We start from the raw sequence: 5873 nt of genomic DNA on the forward strand, positions 1-5873 counted from the left end.
TTGCGTAGGAATGCAGCCGCGACGGCTCACTGCTTGCAGGGCAGGACAGTCCCACCGGTGTCACCGCATCTGCTGCAGGACGGCAGCCAGCCGGGAGCTGGCTTCCCCGCGCTCTGTTAACCCGGCGGAGTCTCCACCCTCTCCCTGCGTGTTGGGGAAACAGCAGGCCTCGTGGGGAGGGCAGGGCCAGGGCGGGCTGCATCTTTCACCTTTTTTCTTACAGCTGAACAAGTCGTAAGCGAGCTGCAGTGCAGCACCTTGTTGGGAGCTGCCCCAAACTAGCCGCATCGATAGTGGTGACATTTGAATGAAGTGTAGCATCTCCTCCTGCCAGAGGCTCGCAGCAACGGCTGAGCCTGGCAGCACCAGTAGAACGTGATGAACGGCAGCATGGCATGTCGGATGAGGCACAGCTGGTTGGAAAGTCTTCTCCCCCAGTGGCCTGCAGATGGGTCCCTCCTTGGTATGTTTTCCTTCAGTTGAAAATACCCGAGATAATTCAAAGACTGCACTGAGCCCATCGGAGTGGGATTTTTACAGGACAATATGTAGGCACGTAATTGATACTATGGAGGGAACGAAAGCTGAGGCAGCCTTCATTATATGAGACAGGGGCATTGGTCCCCGGCTCGTGCTGTCTGTCCAGCTTTCCAGGAGCTGCGCTAACATCTGGAGCGGCACTGAAGACGGGCATGCCGCTTCTCCCATTTGCTCCCTGACACGGTGTTGCTTGCCAGGATAGTCGTAGCTTCTGAGTTCAGTAACCCCGAAGAAGAGGTCGGCCAGGCTCTGGGGGATGCTGAGGGAACAGCTGGGATGCCTGTGCTTGGCCAGCATCCCAGGCACCATCCTGCGGGGGGGGTGGTCTGCCAGCACTTTGACAAGACTGCAAACCCATGCGGTAGCAATCGTTCTCCTTGGCAGAGGGATGCAGAAGAGCACATGTTGCAGATGGTTTCCAGTTAAAAGCATGAGCTTTGTGCTCTCATTTTCCCAGCAAGACTCATCACTAATTAGTAGACACCAAGGCTGCCTATAAGAGGTGTCTGGGTCAGAACGTCACAAGGCCAGCTTTTTTAGCTGCCTGTAACCTCGTGTGGGTAAATATCTCATTGTTCAAGAATCATGTTCCTGGGATCTTCTTCTTTCCTTTATCAGTAATTTTATCATAATTAGCTATGTCCTGTATTTATACAAGTCTTACAAGCATCCTAGCAGCATAGTCCCAGTAGCATTTGAGAAGGTGCATATATGACCAAATAGATGCAAAAATACTGTTATCTCATTCAAGGAGCATATCTGCAGTCCGGCCTGGGGACCTCAGCAGACCGTTCATGGTATTGGATCTGGGCTGTTCCCAGGCAAGTCAGGAAAAACCAGAGCATTTGTACAGAATGCAGAGGTGGCTATCACTCTCAGCATGACTGTCTTTCATGCTGAAACTAAACAACCACAGTAAAAAAATGGAAATGAAAAACTATAGTTGTTTTGTTCTCACAGATATTTGCACTACTGTTAAAATCCAGTATGATTTTTTTTTCAGTTTTGGGCCCAGGTATCCTTGAGATAATTTCTGAGTGGGTCAATACACAGTTGTTCCTGTTTTCAGACGTGGAGTAGACTGTCGAAAGAAAAGCCCACAGCTCATGCTTGCATTACAGTCTGAAATATTGAGTGAAAGGTATTCACCCTGTCCTTCTGCAGTTTTGGGAGGCGGCTGGGAGTTAATTTCACTGTGAAGTTTTCTCTCTTAGAGCACATGTACAGGTGAAGCTGCCGGGACTGTGTTCTCAGTCAACTCTGCTAACTGCTGAGATGCTTAACAGTCTTGTATAAAGATAGTACAGAGCTATTTACATTAAAATTAGTAATAAAAGAAAGACAGTGTAGGAACATCATTCCTCAGGGATAACACTGCAGATTTTATCAGAAACAGGCAATGCATACTCTGCCATGTCCTTGGCTTTGTTAATGTGGGGCTCCCAAGGGGATCAGATGAGCCCAGGGCTCACGTACTGCTGCAGGGCTTGAAACCTGTACCAACAGAAGTGAGTGCAAAACTCACTAATAAATTCTACTTTAATAAATTTTTTTTTTATCTTACTGTTTTCAAGGCCATGCCTGCCCTGGCTGGTTATTTGTCAGATGAGAATACGTGACAAGCGTTCATAAAGATTTCATCATCTATCTCGGGACAAGCCTGTGGCCATATCACAAAAATACTTAATGTAAGTAACTTATTAAACATGAAGTTCAACCCTTCAGACTTGTGTTTTGTGCTTGCTCAGATGTGTGGCACACCCATATCACGCAGCTGACCTTCGGTCAGTTCCCAATATGTAAGCCCCGAGATGTTATACACATCGCGAGTGGGGTACAGCCTTATCAGACAATGTTTCCAAACAGCTTTCATGCGCTTGCATGTGCTGTTTAACATTTAATCTGGCAGAAGTTCACCACCCCAGCTGTCATTAACCAGGACAGAAGCTAGAATCTGCGCAGCCACTGCGCCAACCACAGCGAGGTGCTTGGGTCTGCCCCTTCATTGTTCAGAGGTGGAAAGGGCTCTGCACCTTCACCCCAGCACTTAGAGGCAATGTTTAAAAAAAACAGAATAACAATTTATTAGGAAGAGTAGAGCACATTTTGTATGAGTAATTGCTATCAAAAGACTTGATGAACTCTGAGAAGGGCTGTGGAGCCTGACTGTAATGTTGCTCGCTATGGTGCTCACCAGGGATTACTCCCGAGCTGTGGGTCAGGCTGACATGGTACTGTACAGTACTTACAACTAGACATCAGGTGAAAATCTCTCAGGAGTCCCTTTGGTCTGTCCCATTAGCCCTGAAAATAACATGATGGGCCTGTGCCCTGTAAGGCTCAACATTCACACATTGAATGATATCATCCACACCCCCAAAAAGTACCAGTTAAATCACCACGACATTAACATCACGCATTTTAGTTGAGTGGCAAGTTTCCCAGCAGGTTCCCTGCTGCTTGGAGTGGGCTGTGACTCACTGATGTGTTCCCTCCTCCTGAATTTAGGCTCAGAGCTATACTCCTCCATAGCCCACTGTCCTTTGGCTTACAAGAGTCTGCCTCTACATTGCTTTTTAGACCAAAGCCTTGCATACTTGAAAATTAAAATACCTATGAAATATTGAAGACCTCTGTTTCCTATCAGTGAACACAACAGTCCCTAGAGCTGCTAGCACCCACGCTGGTGAAATTGCACCTAACCACCCCCTCGGTTGTGCCACAGCCCCCGCGTGCTGGTTGTGGTGGCTCTTGGAGAAGATGAATGTGTCGCAAAACTGTGACTCCAGCAGACTGTGGTTCCCTCATGCTCACTCAGCAGCATGCATTCCCACCACCTCGGGGAGAAAACAGTCCTCCGGGAATTGTCCGCAGCTGAGGAGACAAAAGAGATGCTGAAGGGCCTGACAAACTGTTACGGTTTGGCTGCAGCTGGCAACAAAAGCGCCACGCGGCTGCCCCTCCCCCCGCTGGGATGCGGAGGAGAATGGAAAGAAAGAGGCAGAAACTGGTGGGTCGGGATAAAGGCAGTTTAACAGAACAGCAGAGGGAACAGTAACCACAACGATACAGATAAGGGGAAAACACAACACAAACCGCACAACCCACAGAGCCGCTCTCCCGGACCGGCGCCGCATGCTCCCGAGCCGTGAGTGAGTTCCCGCCGCCCTGCTCCCCCCCCCCCCCAGAACCCAGCGTGACGGCACATGGTATGGAATACCCTGCTCTGTTTGGCCAGGTGGGGTCAGTCCACCTGGCTGTGCCCCTTCCTGGAGTCCGGTGAAAATTAACCCTGTCCTGGCCAAACCCAGGACACACACATGCAATCCCATTTGCTAGCCACACTGGAAATAGTGAAGCGCATAATAGGAGCACCAGGAGATGTTACTCTATCTGTTGTTCTGTGTAAAAATTCTGCTCCTTTATCAGAACAATCTCTCCCACAAGATCCTTCCACAACCCCCTCTGTGTCTACTGTTGTACTTTGCCTCCCAGCTATCTGATTTCTTTGAGACAGCAAGTCCCGGGGAGGCATTCGAAGCGCCATAGGTGGCAAGCACTGCACCGACTGTGAAATGGCCCAAACACAAGTGAGTAGAGGGGCAAAGACAACTTGATAGATAGATACACTCAGAGTTTTTACATCCATTCATTGCTATTCCAATATGTACCAGGGATTGACAGGTTTCCTTCCGAGGTGTTCAAAAAACTTGTAGATGTGGCACTTCAGGACATGGCTTAGCAGGCATGGTGGTGTTGGGTGGATGGTTGGACTTGATGATCTTAGAGGTCTTTTCCAACCTTAATGATTCTGTAATTCTATGATAAATTGCTGTGACCTTGCGCCTGTGCAGAAATGTCCTGTCGTGGGGGAATTACGTGTGGGCAGACAGCAACAGCAGGGCATTTCTGGAGACCTCTTTCTCCTCCATATGCTGGACTAATAAGCAGAGAAGCAAGTGGGCCTCTTCAGAATCCTGCTTCCCTGATGCCCTCTAGTGACTGACACTCTGCTCTCCCGGCTCATTCTACATAGAGAGTTTCTAAATTACAGAGCTGCTTAGAGGCCAAGCCCGTGAGAAGGAAATAAGTGGTATCAAGTTTGTCCATTAGTAACAGTGTGGGATGTGAAACTGGGCGGTGTCTTTAAGTTTCCTGTACTTCATGCAGGCACCACCACTGCTTTGCCTCAGGTGAACCAAAAATGAAGGAATGGCAAAAGTCCTTTCTGAAGTCTAGGGAACCACTGCAGAAGTAGGAAGACTGTTTCAGAAGGGGCTTGCATTAGCTGCACTTTTGCCATCATCCAGCGTACTAACAGTCACAGTGCATTAGCCTTAAATTAAGAGACGGCCCCAACAGACCTGAGCCTGAGCTGCTGCTCGGGGTCATGCCTTGCAGCTTCTCGTGTCCCCGTGGAAAGGTGCTGTGCCCCGGGGCAGGCTGCTCTCCTTCCCACAGCTGCTCTGCCTGCACGGAAGCACCTCTTGCCTGCACCTTGGCTTGGCTGCTGCACCGGCAGACGCAGCACCCCTGCCTCGGTGCCCCATGAGGCTCTTCCTCTGGCACCACCTAGAAAATCCCCTCCTGCGCAGTGGCTCAGTGTGTTGGTGTGTATGCGGCTGCTCTCTGGGGCTCCTGGGTTATTGTTGCTAAACGTGAGTCTGTGTCCGGTGTGCAATAACCAGTCATCTCACACACTGAGACGAGATACTGATTTATTACAAAGCTGCATGGATTTGGATGCTTGGTAAAACTAACATACCTGGTTTTACAAAGGCATCAGTCTTTGTACAATTCCTTATCAATAGGTTTCAGCCCCTGGGGCAGTCCCAGGTAGCTGATGCATGTTCAGACTCTTGAATATCAAGTTTGTGCCAAAAACCAGCTAAGTGTTAGTGAGCACATTTCTCAGAACGTCCTTATGTTAATAAGGAGAGTCCTCTGATTTAGAGAATCCTTTTGTAAATCCCCCCCTTTTTTTTCCAGCCCAAGGATAAGAAGTCTCTGAGATGTCTCTGAGACACATTCTTGACCTTGACAATCTCCTTGTGCTCTGGTCATTGTTTGAAGGATTTTTATGAAGCTCCTTGTGACAGCAATTCCCCCCTTTGGGACTTCAGTATTGTTTATTATACTTTGGTCCCACTACACTAATTTATTAGTTAATGAAGTATTACATTTAACACAACATTGTATAACTATGAACACACATATGAAAGCAAGAATGATTAAAATTCCCAGTACTATTAATTTCTTAACCCAAAGTGACAAAGCAGGAATCCAGGACGTCAACCATGTTTCAAATTTCTTAAAGTCCATATGAGGTGTCA

Source organism: Opisthocomus hoazin, chromosome 5 (genome assembly GCF_030867145.1).
Source record: "Opisthocomus hoazin isolate bOpiHoa1 chromosome 5, bOpiHoa1.hap1, whole genome shotgun sequence".
Lineage (NCBI taxonomy): Eukaryota > Metazoa > Chordata > Aves > Opisthocomiformes > Opisthocomidae > Opisthocomus > Opisthocomus hoazin.